This window comes from Taudactylus pleione, unplaced genomic scaffold (assembly GCF_031769625.1).
Source record: "Taudactylus pleione unplaced genomic scaffold, aTauple2 ptg000138l, whole genome shotgun sequence".
Lineage (NCBI taxonomy): Eukaryota > Metazoa > Chordata > Amphibia > Anura > Myobatrachidae > Taudactylus > Taudactylus pleione.
This window is the reverse complement of record NW_028284540.1, coordinates 16510063-16527147: the sequence shown is the minus strand read 5'-3', so window position 1 is coordinate 16527147 and position 17085 is coordinate 16510063.

Sequence of the window (17085 nt, the reverse complement as noted above, 5' to 3'; positions counted from 1 at the left end):
TTAAAATCTTGAGTTTTTTGAGTCTGACAAACATGCAAGTATGCATGTTCTGTGACTTTATTACATTGGCTGAGTTTAGAAAATGTAAAAGAAAACTCTCACATTTTTAAACTCTCACCCTTTTACATTTGTCCCTAAATCGGCTTGTTTGATTGAGAACTAACAGAGGAGATGAACATGGAACCTCTAGAGCATTACGGTGAGAATATGTTCCAAGAGGGAGAAGTCTGTCTCATGTATTGTACGGTCTAAAGATGTGTACAAATTAGACAACCTGTGTACCCAGCCGACAATCTGGTGAAGGACAGCACGATATATGTCATTCCCCCGCCGTATCCAAATGCATGGGGTCATCAGTCATATCCTCAAATTGAGCAGTATGTACTGCAGATCTGAAGATGTGACAGACGACGATGAAGAAGCGTACACACTGAAAAATGACAAATAGTTTAGAAAAAATATCTAATGTGTAACCAGCTTAAGATAGAGGCGTCATTGTTGCTGCATTAGACTAGATGCTGTACTGCAAGAAATGGGCTTTGTACATCCAGGCCAAGAACAGCACATCTCAAGTGTAAAGCAGCTGTTGGGACAAAACTTCAAGATGAAGGATCTAGGTCCTGCACACTACTTTCTGGGCCCACAAGATCTAGAGAAAGGAGTCATATCTATTTAGCAACATACATGCATAAAAATAATCTTAAAATATCTAAAAAGGTTAATCTTTCTTAAAGTTGGAATTCACCAAATCTGGAAATTCTACACAGGGCCAGTTCTAGACCATGTGGAGCTCAGGGCAACATTTTCCTTTGACCTAGTTGGAGGAAAGTTGATCAGGTGTATGGCCAGCATAAGTCTTGTGGTTTATAAATTATTTCAACTTTCACTTACAAGAGAGCAGCTGCCTTAAATTGCTTCATTATTACCCCACCCCTGGACACACCATTTAAAAGTGAGTAGTGAAAATCAGTTTTAATCATTGGTTGATTTAAACAACTTGCCTGGCATGGTCGCATCAGATGGGACCACACCAGACTGGGCTTTCCCCGACATGGTCACATCTGGCGCAACCAGTCAGAAAGCCCACTAGGCGGGTATGGGAAGCTAATCTTCCTGCAACCGCCTATATCAGAGGGACCTACCGGTCCCTCTACACCCTCAGCTTCCCCTCCGGTGTGTCCTGATTACTGCTGGCCATAGTGATTGGGCACACGGCGGCAGCCTGCTCCCAGCACATCTGCAGGGCAGCCATTATTGCAACAGAAATGGTGTCCTGTCCCGATCACTGTGGCCAGTGATCACACATGTGTATATATACTGTACATACACACACACACATATTATATATATATTACACACACACACACACATACATGTATATGTGCGTGCAGGTTTTTTTTTTAACCACTTGCCTGGCATGGTCGTATCAGATGCGACCACTCCAAGCTGGGCTTTCCCTGACATGGTCGCAACTGTTGCGACCGGTCAGACACACCCTGTGGGCGGCTGTTGGAAGATAATAGTCCAGCAGCCGCTGGTGTCAGAGGGACCTCCTGACCCCTCTTCACCTATGGCTCCTCCCCTAGTGAGTCCCGATCACCGTGCCCAACACTGATTGGGCATCCTGGCGGCACCCCCCCACTGGGTAGCTGCAGGGAGAAGCAGCCACTGGGAAAACAAGTAGTCAAATGCGCCTGCCCTCTCACTGCACCTGGCGGCTGCAGAGAGAAGCAGCCACCTGTTTAACATGCTGTCAGAGGAGCAGCTGCTGGGAAAAGCCAACCTGCCACCACTCACTGCATAAAATTAGTATTCCCTGGGGTAGGGATGGCCATCAACCATCGATGGTTTCAAAACATTGATCATGGCCACACAATGTTAAATAGTTTTGCCATCAATGGCAGAGACCCAATGATTCTCCACCATCAATGGATGTGTGAAAGCTGGTGTTTTTTCTTTTGATGGGACGGAGCTTAGTCCTGCCTCTGGTGGCAGATAGGCCCCACCCCTTGTTTTTGTTGGTCTGCAGCCCACTGGTCATTGAGCGGTGCAAACCATCGATGGTTCACCATAAAATGTTTGTGTGCCATCGATGGTAATCACCGATGGACACATTGATGGTGACCATCAATGGATACTCCTCCGATGGCCATCCCTAGTTGTCCCTCTTTACCCTAGTCTGTCCCGATCATCATTACGATGATCCGATACATCTGAAAATAAAATTGATTATATATGGAACTCGATTGTTGAAACACAGCCATTGATGGTCACCACTACAGTAAATTTGCTATTTTTAATGGTATACTGTGTTTCAAACAAAAATAAAAAATATTTTTAATAAAATAGTGTTGGATAACTTTAAATTGACTTTCTTGACTTCATTCAATCATAAAAAAAAAACCCAACAATTTCTGAGCGGTTTTTGGAAAAAATATAAGTCAGCTAAGTGGTTAATTAATAGTTTGGTTTTGTTTAAACCACTTTTGTTGCATTAACATTTTTTTTCAGTAATAAAATGCAAATGAATATCTCATTGTAGGATTCTTTTTTTTTAAAGAAACTTTATTCAGGACTTACATCATATCTTTCAATATCATTAAAATGTCAGTGTTTTTGACTACCTCACATCTTTATACATATCATAATATTTCCCATTCCAGGTTTACAAATATAGGAACATGGTCGTCTTTCAACCTCTTTCTTTCTATTTTCTCCTTGAATCTTGCTAAATCTCTTATATATTAATTGGAATATCTCCCATTAATGATCTTGTTTCATACCATTGAGTCGATTGGAAACACTTGTATATTTGTATTTTTAAATCTATTGTTAGGGAATTTATATAACCTTCCCACATAGAAAAAAAATGAATTTGCTTTCTTCTCTTTGTTTATCATTGTTTCCCACCACTCCATACGAAAAACATAATACATTTTAGCCTTGAATATAGACATATTCGGTCGTTCTTTTTGCATCCACATTTGCAGAATACATTTTCTAGCCACTGCTGATATTATCAATAATAATCTTTTACAATTCATTGTTATTTTCGTGACTCCTGAATAGATTCCCAACACTGCCCAGTCTAGCAAAACCAACAAATCATCCAATATATATGTTATCGAAAATTGATATACCTGTTCCCAAAAATTAGCAATAGAAGGACAATACCACATACAATGCATAAATGTTGCTCTTTCCATACCACACTTTAGACAACTCCCAGTTTCGTCTAGTCCCATCAGAACCCTTCTGTTTGAAGAAATATATCCTTTATGATAAATATCAAGAAACATTTCTTTGTACATTGATGAAGACATTACCCGTGCCGAAAAATCAAGTGTTTCTAATATCGTGTCGATTGTTAAGTGAGAGAAAATTTGTGTCCATGAGGATATTCCTCTTGACGATTTCATCAACTCTAAAAGTATATATAACACCCTGTAATCAAGTGAAATTTTTTTTTACCATTCGTTGGGTTACCCAATAGTGTGTCTAAAGAATTAATCCAATCCTATGTCCTCAGGGGGTCATTCAGACCCGCTTGTGAGCGCAGGACGCTGGCAAGCGGGTTGATGTTACCCCAATGCGCATGCGCAAGACCCGGACAGCGACAGCCAAGCTGTCGCTCCGGGGCTCGCACCAAAGGGGGCATGCTGTCGATGGTGACTGACAGCACGCCCCCTTTGGTGGGCGTGCCGGGGGTGTGGCTGCCAGACGGAGGCGTTCCCATGGGAACGCCTACCGTCTGGGTCCGGCCCCACTGACATCACTAGTGATGTCAGTGGGAGTGATTTTGGCTCTGATAGAGCCAAAATCACTCCAGGGCTTGCGGTCACCGAGACCCTACCGCAGGGTCTCGTCGCAAGCCCGATGGTAGCGATGGTCTTGACCATCGCAACCATCTTTTTGGCCGCTCGCATATGCTGTGGGTGGTCACCCACAGCTATGCGAGCGGCCAGGAGGCCGCTCCATTTTTAGGTAGGAGGGCACTGATTCAGAGTGAGCGCTCTGGTCAGAGCGTCCGGCTCTGAATCAGGCCCTCAGTTCCCTCAGCACTGAGCTTATATAGTGTTGTGCCTGATAAATTGCAAAAAACTGTGATTTTGGTATTGGGAATTTATCTAATATTCCCTGTGTATTTAATAAAGACCTGTTAGATACATCTACCAGTTCTTTAATGTTCCTTATCCCTTTTGTACTCCAATCATTAAAAGGTGTGATTACTTTTCCTTCCTAGAATTTTATATTCTGTACTAGTGGTAAGAATAGTGAATAATTACCTTTTAACCCTCTCTTTTTCCTAATAAAGTGCCATATTCTCCATGCCGTTACAAGAAGTGAATTATAAAAAGATATATTACAAATTTCTGATTTACGACTATGTAAAAATAACATCAAGTGTTATTCTGGTAGGGAATGTTTATCAATCTCTATATCCGTATACATATCTGTTTGGTGTATCCAATCTCAAATAAATCTTAGTATTCCAGCATAACTATAGTTTTTTAAATCTGGAAAATTCACTCCCCCATTTTGTTGGAGTTTCCTGCAGTTTAATTAAACTCATCCTCGCTTCTTTTCCCTTGCCAAATATATTTCCTAAAGGTTGAGTAAATCAATTTTTCATCTTTTGTAGTTAACAGTATGGGTAACATTTGTAAGTGATATAATATTTTTGGGAATGTCATCATTTTAATTAAATGGATTCTTCCCATATATAATAATATTAGATGTTTCCAATTATCCATCTAACTCAATGCTTCCCGTATTACTATTGGCATATTTATTTCATATAAGTCTTTAATATTTTTGGGTGACTGTATGCCAATATATTTTTTTTTAGTGGGGAATTTAAACCCTGGACGTTCCATGCGATTACCTGTACCCCATTCTGGATACCTTTCATCCTATTTCCCAAATCCAACATTCTTTTATAACCTTACACCCTTTCGCCAACCATGTTCCTTTACATTCACATGTACAAATATAATACATATTTTAAACACTGAGTTCATTTTCCTTAAAAATATCCAAACCCCTCCTTTTTTCAAATTTTCTCTCCACTATGGTCCATCGAAATCTATAAAATCTATTCTATACCAATCTCAATATCAATATGGGGCCCTCCAATATAAATACCAATATAGTGCTTTTTAATTATTTCACCCTCTTTTTTCCTTCCTCTTTCCCTTATTCTTATCTCTATTTGAGAACTCCCACTAGTGAGGGAGGAAATTAAAAAAAAAAAAACAACATCCCTGGTAACAAATGCAATAGTGATAAAATTCATATTATATGTTTACCTATTGCTCCTATATGGAAAGCTCCTATTTAATATCAAAGATGCAGCAAATTCCTCTGCTTGTTTTGGAATTTCAAAAAGATGAACTATTCCCTCCACTATGATTTTAAGTTTGGCCGGAAACAGTAACAAACTTATAATGGTTTTCAAATAGAATTTTACACACTGGGGAAAATTCCCTCCGCCTCTGTGCCACTGATACTGAGAAATCCTGGAATATCAAGATCTTTTGGTCCCTTACCATATCCTTTTTTCGGTATGTTCTTGAAACGGTTTCTTTATCACCTGATTTAGCTAAAACAGGTCTAGGACGACTATCCGTGTCACCTCTTTCTGGGCCCAATCTATGTGCTATTTCTATTATTATTATAGGAGATTCTTTAATTGGGATCCCCAATTCTTGATTCAAATCTATCTGAAGGTAATTAATTAATTCTGGGCCTTTCACTCCCTCCAGTATCCCTATAAATCTCAAATTACCCCTGCGACTTCTATTTTCTAACTCATCAATTTTTTCTATTAGGTTTTTTATAACTTTCTCCTGTTTCTCTGTTTGGGATTGGGGGCCTGATTCAGAGCCGCTCGTAAGCGGCCGCTCGTTCGTTCCGAGCGATGTTCGCACAACTGCGCATGCGTACGGCTCCTAATACGCATGCGCGAACCAGTCAGTGCGGTCGAAATTCATGTGCTCGCAAAATAGAGAATGCCTGCTAATTTCAGTGACAGAATGAGGCGTTTGTGGGTGGTAACAGGGGAATGTGCTTGAAAACGGGGAGTGGAGATCCGAACGCAGGCGTGCCAAAAGGTCAAAACGGGCGTTTTAAGGGTGTGCATAATTAACAAAGCAGCGTCATCGACCACGTCACTTGGTTGTTTCTTAGACTGAACTGCTCGCATGATTGCGGTAGGAAAATCCAACCACAAGCACTGCGAGCAGTTCAGACGCCTTTCGATGTACTCGATTAATCAAATAAATAGCGGAGTTGACGTAGGATGCGAGCGGCCAGGGGGCGTTTTTATCAAAATAGCGGCCGCAGGTTTTGTTCGCTCGTTCAGACTTAGAGGCGTCACCTACCGCAAAGAGCGAGCACTTAATTTAAATAGCCAGCCCCTTTTTCAGAACGACCGTCCGCAAATAGCGTACGGCTCTGAATCAGGCCCTGGGTTCCCATTATAGAGACTTCCAGATTACTCACTCTCTGCTCTAAGGCCCCAATTCTCTGATTGTTAGATTCAATCTGTAATACCATCACATTTAAAGTATCTCTAAATTCCTGGAATTGTTGCTCCATTAAGGGTTTGATTACTGTCAACATTTATTGAGCTGCTTCTGCAGCTGAAGGAGCATTTAAGGAGACTTGAGATATTGTCCCTAATGGGGGCACTCCATGCTGCAGGGGGGAGGCTGGTGCAAGTCCTAAACTACTACTTGTAGGATTCTTTAGGGGGCCGTGATTCACAACATTTTGGGAACCACTGCATTAGAGTATCAGCATTGTGTTTATGGCACTCCTAAGTTTCAGTCTGTTATTGAGAAAGTCAGATTTTTTTTTTAGTAAAATAGTAAAGTGAAGTAAATTGTGTTTTCCTGTCATCCATAGGCTCAGTTATGTGGTGGTGGACAGGTTTGTACTTCTGTTTGTTCACATATTTACATTACATTGACCATAAGTAATTTGATTTGGTGCCGGGCCACCAACCTGAGGCACCCCTGCAAGTGTCCCAAGCTGGGCCGGATTTCCCATTGGGCATCCTAGGCGCTCGCCTAGGTCCCGGTGGAACCCGGGGGCCCGTGGATGGGTCCCTTTGCCTGAAAAAATCACCGATCAAAGTGCTCCCAGAGGAGCATTGCGTGAGTACCGCATGACGTCATGGTGTCACGTGGTCCCGCCTCCAGTCCCAGAGAGTCCTGCATGGAGCTCTCTCAGAGGGACTGTGTTCATGGCCGCCTGCACATGGGGAAAGGAGAGTGTGCTCTGCCTCCGTCACCCGGTCCGCGGCCTACCGTTCTGTCCCTCCCATCCATCATCCCATCCAGCAGCCACTCTGCTAGCAGCGTCGGGCCGCTGCTCACACTGCACATGCACGGCTTACCCAGTGGGTGAGTGAGGCAGAGACTTTTCAGGGGTGAGACAGGCAGACACAGGCCTGCAGAAGTACCATGAAGGGCTATCCAGCGTAGCAAGAATGTGCTGAGAGAGCCTTAGCCAGGTGCTGCGGTGGGCTGTATGAGGGGCTGTCAGGGTAGCAGCTCGGGGCTCTGGAGCATTGTTGGTGTGGCTGGCTGAGCCCTGGGGCCACTTAATTGCTGGGGCTTCCTCCTCCCTAGCATTTGCTGCCACTCAGCCACTGTCTCCTGCACTGCTCCCTGCTTCCCTCCAAGTCCTCATCACTGCTCCAGATGGATCCCTCTACACTCCAACTTTACAGCCCTCATTCACAGTCAGACAGCCTCCTCCTCAGCTCTGTAAAGAAGCAACTGGTGAGTAATACCAGGATTCACAGTTATACATTATTGTTCCTCTACAGAGTGTACCCCACCACCCTGAGGGCCTGATTCAGAGCCGCTCGTAAGCGGCCGCTCGTTCACTTCGAGCGATGTTCGCACATCTGCGCATGCATATGGGTCATAATGCGCATGCGCCAACCAGTCATTGCGGTCGGAAATCGAGCGCTCGCAAAATAGCGAGTGCCTGCTAATTTGAGTGACAGGATGAGGCGTTTGTGGGTGGTAACAGGGGAAGGTGCTTGAAAACGGGGAGTGGTGATCCGAACGCAGGCGTGCCAAACGGTCAAAACAGGCATTTTAAGGGTGTGCATAATTAACAAAGCAGCGTCATCGACCACATCACTTGGTTGTTTCTTAGCCTGAACTGTTCGCATGATTGCGGTAGGAAAATCCTACCACAAGCACTGCGAGCAGTTCAGACGCCTTTCGATGTACTAGATTAATCAAATAAATAGCGGAGATTATGTAGGATGCGAGCGGCCAGGGGGCGTCTTTACAAAATAGCAAGCGCATGTTTCGTTCGCTCGCTCAGACATAGAGGCGTCAACAGACCGCAAAGAGCGAGCGCTCAATTTAAATATCCGGCCCCTTTTTCTGAACGAGCGAGCGCAAATAGCGTCCGGCTCTGAATCAGGCCCTGTGTCCCTAATCTCCTTGGTGTACCCTACCACCCCGGTATCTCTTGCCTCCTCTGTGTACCCCGCCACCTGAATGTCCCTCACCTCCTCTCTGTAGCCCACCACCTCTGTATCCCTTACCACCTCTGTGTCACTCACCTCCTCTGTGTCACTCACCACCTCGGTGTACCCCACCACCTGTGTGTACCTCAGTACCTCTGTGTGCCTCATTATCTCTGTATGCCTCACCAGCCCTGTGTAACTCATTACATCTGTGTATCCCATTACCTCTGTGTATCCCATCACACCTGTGTTACTCACCACCCCTGAGCACCCCAACACCTCCGTGTACCCCACATTTTCCTATTGGTGTCAGTGTGTGTGTGTATGTGTGTGTTTTTCTTCATTTAAATACAATATGTTTTAATTTTTTTCCCTGTGGGGACCCTTTTAAATTTTCTTATCGGTGCCAATGTGGGCATTTTTTATTTCTTGCAAAGCCTATGTGTGTTTTTTGTTTTTTTTCCATGCAAAGCCTATTGGAGGAAATTAAATTTTTCTGGGTGGCATCTAAAGTAACAGGCACCTGTCTGAGCAATTCAGCTGTTCAAACCCATTACACATGAGAAAAGAAGATGATGCAGAAGGTTACAAGAAGAGGGGGGGGGAGTGAGAGGTGCAAAGGGTTATAGATAGAGGCTGACCCACCCAGTTTTTGTGCACGCCTCTGAGTGGCTCCATACCCCCACTTCAAATTTCTCACTTCGACCACTGCTTTGAAGCAGGATGCAATCGGGAAGCCGGCAGACATTATACTGACAGCCGGCTTCTTTCCATTTTAATGTCCGTAATGTTTAAAGCTTTAAAAAGCTGAATATAAAGAGGAAAAACAAAAAGATGATGTAAGGGGCATGAATCAGGAACTCACATATAGTGCTATGGATTGTTTGAGGGAGGGGGGCCCCAAAACTGGTATCTTGCCTAGGGCCCCATGAGGTCTAAATCCGGCTCTGGTCCCAAGGCACCCCAGGGTGCCGCGGCGCACAGTTTGGGAACTACTGCTATAATGCATTTACTCACATTAAACAAGATGTGTTTTGAAAATCACAGATAATTAGTGAAATGCTAGTTTCAGCAGTAGTAGCTTTGGCAACAAAAGAATCCCCAAACACAACTCAAATCAGGAAGAGCATCCTGATAATGGGACTGCAGGACAGTCCCCTCAAATTGGTATGGTCCTGCTGAAATTGGGACAATTGGGAGGTGTGGGATGGGGCTCATAAATACTATAACTATAAGTTATTATTTAGTAACAACAATTGACATTTGTCTTACTAATTGTTAATGTGCAAACTTCACTTTAATTCTAATTGAACAATGCTAAAAAACGGGATGTAGTTAGGATACTGGCGGGCGCTATCCCGACATGGAACTAAAGATAGGCGTTGAAATCCCGACGCCTATCATTAGCCCCACTACTAAATCCTGACACCCAGCTTACCAAACGAAGGTAAGCCGGGTGTTTTAGCGTGTATCCGCGAGGGGGGGTAGGGGGAGAGGCTTAGCGTTAGGGACCCCTGGGAGGACTTAGGGTTAGGCACCCCCCAGGAGGGTTAGGGTAGGGAATCGGGGGGATTAGGCACCACTAGTGAGGGTTAGGCACTAAGGGGAGAGGTTAGGGTTAGGCACCCCTAAGGAAGGATTAGGGTTAGGGGGGGAAGAGGGGGGCTTAGACTACTTACCTGATGCTGATTCCGACCCGTCGGGCTGCAGTTGTCGGTATTTGATCCAGCGGCTAAACAGCTGCCGGCATTACATACCGATTCCGCTAAAAACATCAGACTTGTGGAAAAAAACAAAACAAAAGTGATCAGTTATAATATACACTGTACATTTACAGGATATTAAAAGTGCATGGCTTTTGTAAAAGTAACAGAACTCAAAAGGTGTAATATAATGTGGGTATTATATACCATGCCCCAGTGTTGAGATGGTGATTAGGGTTGCCACCTATCCTGTATAATACAGGATTGTCCCGTATTGATTAAATATATTCCGTCTCTAACCGATGCCTGCGCTGCACCGCTGAAGTGATCAGCAGGGTGCTGGCATGTACAGGTCTGAGGAGCTGCTGTTACATGAACTTCCAGCACTGGCCGATGCAATAAAGTATTTTTATTTTATTTTATTTATTGTGGTGGAGCGCCTGCAATGTCATGGCGTCACACAGCTGAAAGGAGCCAGGGCGGAGAGGAGCCGTGGTGCTAAAAGGAGTAGTCAGAAGAGGGCTGCGGCTGCTACTGTGGAGATACTGGGGGCTGTCGAAACACAAGGGTGCTGGAGAGACACTGGTGGCCCAGGGCACAGTGAGGAGAGGTACTCTTTACCCAGTGTAGAGGTTGGTGGGGCCTTGGTCAGCTACTGAGGGAGGCATTAGACCCCCTCAACAGTGCTGCAGAGTTGACAGTGTCCCCCTTTGCAGTGCGCAGCACGCCATAGTCTTTCTATTTCCCTTTGAGAGGGTGCATGGCCACGCCTCCCAGATTTACAGAACAAAAGTGGTACCCCTACTGTTGACAAATTTACATCAGAACCATTAATTTCTAAAACTGTACAAAATTCAAAACGTGTGTATGTGACACTGGGTTGCACACTATCAGATATATAGGTCTGATTTGAACAAGAGTGGTGAGCACTTTGAAGAATTATTTTTTTTAAGCCTGTAATGTTTATGTGACTAATGCCATACAGATCTTATAATGTGTGATGTGGTCAGCTGATCTTAATCTGATCTTTTTTTTATAAAAGCGACCACAACATGTACGGTCATCAAAACTTGATTAAATCCTATATATGTCATCCTTAAGCTGCATACACACACAACGATGTTACTAATCAACGATTTTAGTAAACGATTTTCGTTCAGATTTTCCCTTGAAAAAGTGAACGAAAATCGTTCACTAAAAATCGTTGGTTACTAAAATAATGAATGATTTTCAAAAACGCTTAACGATTTTTTAATCATGCATACAGTGAATGGAAATCGTTCATCGTTTATCGTACATTCTGCACAACATGAACGATTTTCTGAACGAAAATAGTTTATTGGACAGTCAGAATGGACGATGAACTACAAATTACAAATGTGAACGCGCATGAACGATTATCGTTCATTGTTCAGCTTAAAAAGATGAACGATTTTACAAACGATTTAATGATAATGACGTTGTTATAGTCAAATTGTTCAAAAAATCGTTGCGTGTTCGCACCTTAACACATATCTGTGAGACCTTGTTGTGTCTATGGCCAGAATTCTGTTGCAGGTGTAAGTGACTGGGGTTGTCATTAGAGATGCAGCCTGGCTGAAGTCACAATATGAAGATCAGATTGGACTTTGTGCAGTGAAATGATAATGTACAATGTGTAATCTCTGCATCATGATATCATAAAAGGCAATTTAAGAAACTTGTTTTGCACATGAATTTATATATGTATAATCTGCTGTATAACAGTGCTAATTCTTATGACATGTTCTTGATGTTTTTCGCACAGCTTCTGCCGACCAAGCAAATTGTTATCAGAGACCGGCACTAGTTCAAATTTCTGCCTGTTAATCTATATTGCACATAAACATATAAACACTAGACAAGCTACCCGTCCTTGGGCTGCTGCAAATAAAAGGGATTGAGAGACTATCCTGAAAAAAACTCACTGAACTCTCCACTTATAATCCTTTATTTATATGGTGCCACAAGGTGTTCACAGAGCTTTACAAAGTACATAAGCAGATGTTCCAGATCCTTCATACAGATCATACAGCCTTTCCTGCTCAGAATACAGTATTTCTTTTACACAAATACCCCAATGGAGGTCCTATGAGTGTCTTCTTATCTACCAAGCCACTGATTATCTATATCCTCTATTAACTACTGAATTCTGCCACTTTAATTTTCTTATATCCAAGCCTGAAACTACAGCTTACAATTTTACTCTCCCAAACATTGTAAGGGCCAGCACGGTCTCTTTCTAACCTTGGCCCCCATCTGTGTGGAGTTTGTATGTTCTCCCGATGTTTGTTTGGATCTCATCTGGATGTTCCAAAGTCCTCCCACACTCCAACAAATACAGGTAGGCTAGTTGATTCCCAACAAAATTAACCCTAGTTTGTGAATGGCTGTGAATATAGATGGAGAGCTTCACTGGGGTAGGGACCAATAGGATGTTCTTGAGGTTCAGTGCAAAATACTTGCGGTGTGGCGTTGCTGGGTGTGTTTGGACGATACAGTATGAATGGATTAGGCCAGTTTCTGTGTGAGTGGAAATGGTGACCATTGTTTGGCTAGGAATACGTAATAGTAGTGATAATTAGATACTGAGTGATACTTTCACATGACACTTGGGGATGATTTTGTAAAAATGTTTTGCACCAGATGGTGGATAATTGTCAAGTCTTTCATGGAACATAACTGAAAAGTTTTTGATCCAAACCCTTCTAGATCTCTTTGAGGAGCTTAGACTGCAGCTAGAGACACCCCTAGGGCCATATTCATTATAACTTAAATTCTACAAAAGGAAGTGAATATTTACATTTTCTTCTCCTGTGATAGAAATTAAGTATTGGGGTCATTCATCATAAACGTAACGCAAGAGATAATGAGAGTTATGGTACGAACTTAGCTTTGTTAACTCTCTTTCTTCGAAGTCCATAGGGTCCACAGGCAGACCTTGTGGTGTAGTTGATGGATCTGGAATCCAGGCACCATGCAGTTAAAAGCTTTCAGCTTCCATGATGCACTAGATCCACTCTCCTTATACACCGCCTCCGAGCCAGAGGCACCTCAGTTCGTAATAAGCCAAAGGATAAGAGAGAAGGGAGATTGGTACACTCAAGAATCACATTTTCACAAAGAAGGAGACGGAAAACCGGTGACCAGCAACATAACCCATGTGAAGCCAGGTGCATCAGGGCGGGTGCCCTGTGGACTTCAAAGAAAGATAGTCAGCAAAGGTAAGTTCTTACCATAACTCTCATTTTCTTCTCAAGGGAGACCTTGAGGATGTCCCAAAGAAGTTCTTTTAAGGGTGGGGACACTCCTTCACCGAGAGGAAAATCCAGCGCCCAAACTAAGCATCCTGAGAGGCGGAAGTATCAAAGGCATAGAACCTTACAAAAGGTCTGGACAGAAGACCTTTTGTAAGACGTGGCTGCTTTACACAGCTTAACAGCTGAGGTGCCATGGTGAGCTGCACATGAGGGACCCACAGAACGAGTGGAATGAGCATTAACAGAAACCGGAACAGGAAGGACTGCCTCCATATAAACCTGTGAGATAGTCATACGAAGCCATCTAGCCAATGTTTGTTTGTTGGCTAGCCATCCCTTCTTGTGAAATCCACAGAGCACAAACAAGGAGTCTGACTTCCAAAGGAAACTGGTACGGTCCACCTATATCCTGAGGGCACGGACCACATCCAAGGAGGCCTCACCTGCTGAGAGGTCTGGTGATTGAAAGGTCTGGACTACAATTTCCTTATTAATGTGGAGACTAGTAACAACTTTAGGAAGGAACCCAGGGCGAGTCCTAAGTACTACCCTGTCCTGGTGGAAAATGATAAATGGGGAGCGACAGGAGAAGACCCCTAAATCTACCACTCTTCTGGCTAAGGAAAAAGAGTCTTTGCTGTTAATCACTTGAGTTCCACAGAATTCAGGTTTTCAAATGGAGGGCCCTGAAGGGCGCAAAGAACTACTGACAAATCCCAAGGAGCCACTGGAGGGACAAAAGGAGGTTGAATCTGGAGGACACCCTGAAAGAAGGTGTGGATATCCGTTAGTGGAGCAAGTCTATGCTGGAACCAAATGCACAGAGCAGAGACATGCACTTTCAGTGAGGCCAGGCAGAGTCCTAGGGCCAATCCAGCTTAAAGGAAGGCCATGACTCTGGAAATCCTAAACACCTGGTGTCGTAGCTTCTGGTACTACACCATTGGAAATATGTATGCCACACTCACTGTCTCAAGAGCCACGCCATCAAAGCCAGATGACCTAGGTCCAGGTAAAGGCAAGAACCCTGAGACAACAGGTCCAGTCATTGAGGTAACAGGAACGGAGTGTCGATGGAGAGACTCTGAAGATCTCAATACCAATGATGTCTGGGCCAAGCTGGAGTCACCAGCAGAACAGTGCCTACGTCTTGTTTGAACTTGAGGAAGAAGGGAAACAAACATGATGATGTTAAGTATTCACGGCAGCTTGGGTTAGATATCCTAGGGAGAAGGTATCTATCTTATAAGCACATAAAAAATTATATTAAGGTATCCCACCGTAGTGCCCGCTCAAAATATATAATCAATGGATACTTAGCTTATACGTTTCAGTGATGTCTTGGATTTCTTATCTCCAAGAAATGATGAAGTATAACAAGTGTATACCATAACATGTAAAAGAAAAAAGGAAGAAAATCTAGTGCAGATAGTTTGGTGATTTATTTCATTACAACCACATACAGTGGGTCTTGTTCCAAAGGCAAGTTGTTCATACCGTAAAATGGACTGCTTTCATAAAGAGCACTTAATTAATAAGGCACATTTATTCAAGCAAAATTAAGACCAACATAAACACACATACAATACAATACGGGAAATAGCTCTATGTATATTTACTTAAGCATGAAACAAGTACATCGTGATCACAGGTGAAGTTGGCCTCCTACCAGAATCCAGAAAAACAGATGCATGTAATAACTGGAGAGATGTATCTGACCCGGGTTCAACCTCAGCTATCAGTCCTTATCTGCCCAGCAATGGTTCTGGGTAGGTCCTGTGATGCCCCTCTGCTGCCAACGCTTTTCTACCAATAAGGTCTTTGTCAAGGCAATGAGGGTGTGCTACTTCTGGGCTACCTAAATACCCCCATCAATCAAGATCTAGATTACAGGGAGGAGCCATCTTAATTACAATTTATATTACAAAATATCCAAAAATAGGTCCATACATAGGGGATGACATCAATCACTAGTAGTTAATCATAAATATGTAAAATTGATCTATTTTAAATGTCAAACAAAACATATAAGCCACATATTTTCAAACCAGAAGTCGCCACAGACAATTGTCAGATAAAATTACCTATAAAAAAATTAAGGGGAAACCCTACAAAAAGAATCTCAACTAATTTGATAAATCTCGTTAAAGAATATGTGGAAAAATCGGCCATAACAGGAACAGAATCTAAGTTCATTATTAATGATGAACCAGTAATACCAGTACTGTATATATTACCGAAAGACCACGAGGATGCAAATAATCCTCCCGGCAGACCGATTGTTCTGGCATAAATTCGGTTACAGCTAACCTTTCATAATTTATAGATCACTTTTTACAACCCCTTGTTTTAAAAAACAGATCTCATCCTAAAGATACCCTTGATGTTTTAAATTTATTAAAAACCATTAAATTGGAGGAAGACTATTTATTTATTACTGCCAATGTTTGTTCACTTTATACTATCATCCAACATGAAATGGGTTTAGAAGCAGTATCTATGTTTTTAGAGGATAGTGAGTATACGACAGTTTTAAAAGAATTTTTATTGAAAGGGATAGCTTTCATTTTATAAAATAATTATTTTCATTTCAAGGACTATTTTTACCTCCAAAAAGTCAGGACAGCCATGGACACCAGATTCGCCCCAAGCTATGCGAATATTTTCATGGGCATGTGGGAAATGCGACACGTGTGGAATAACATTAAATATGTGGCAAATCTGGTGACATGGGCTAGGTATATAGATGATGTTTTTATCTAGAGAGGAGGCCATCAAGAATTGGAGGAATTTTGTAAATATCTGTATGACAATACTTTTAATAATCAAATTAACTTTCAATATTAGGGATTCTATGATTATTTTTTTAGATTTAACTATTTATGTGCAAGAAGGCCAATAAATAACATGCAATTAAACAAAACCCACGGATTCAGGAACCTTTTTAGACGCTCAGAGCTGCCATCATGCAAATTGACTGGATTCGATTCCAAACAGCCAATTACAGAGGCTTAGAAGAAATTGTACAGAAAATAAAGTCTTTAAGGAACAAGTGAGGAGTATGATGAAAATTTTTTATAACAGTGGATATAAGAAAGAGAAGGTTCGGTTGGCCATGGAAAAGTGTACAAATGTTGATAGGGACACATTGTTAATTCAGGAGAAGAAAATCCACAATCCTGAAGAAGGCTTTAAGTTGGCATCATTACAGACTATAATTCACAATATAAGCAGATCGAACGCATTGTAAAAACTCATTGGCCTATTTTAAGAGCAGATCAGATTTTAAAATCACTCCTCCCAAAAAGACCTAAATTCATCTACAGGAGAGCAAAAAACATCTAGGACAAAATGACTAAAAGTGCTCTTTCACCCCCCAATATCAATGGAAGAATTATGACTAAAGGCTTCCAGAGGTCTGGGATGTGTATGATGTGTAAGACAATCAAGGGGGAGAGGAAATGTGTGGGTTTAAAAATAAATGGTATTGAGAAAAAAATAGAGGATTTTATCCACATGTAACTCCAAAAATGTTGTTTATTACATAGGATGTAACTGTAATAAACATTATATTGGAAGAACATCTAGACCTTGGAAAATTAGACTT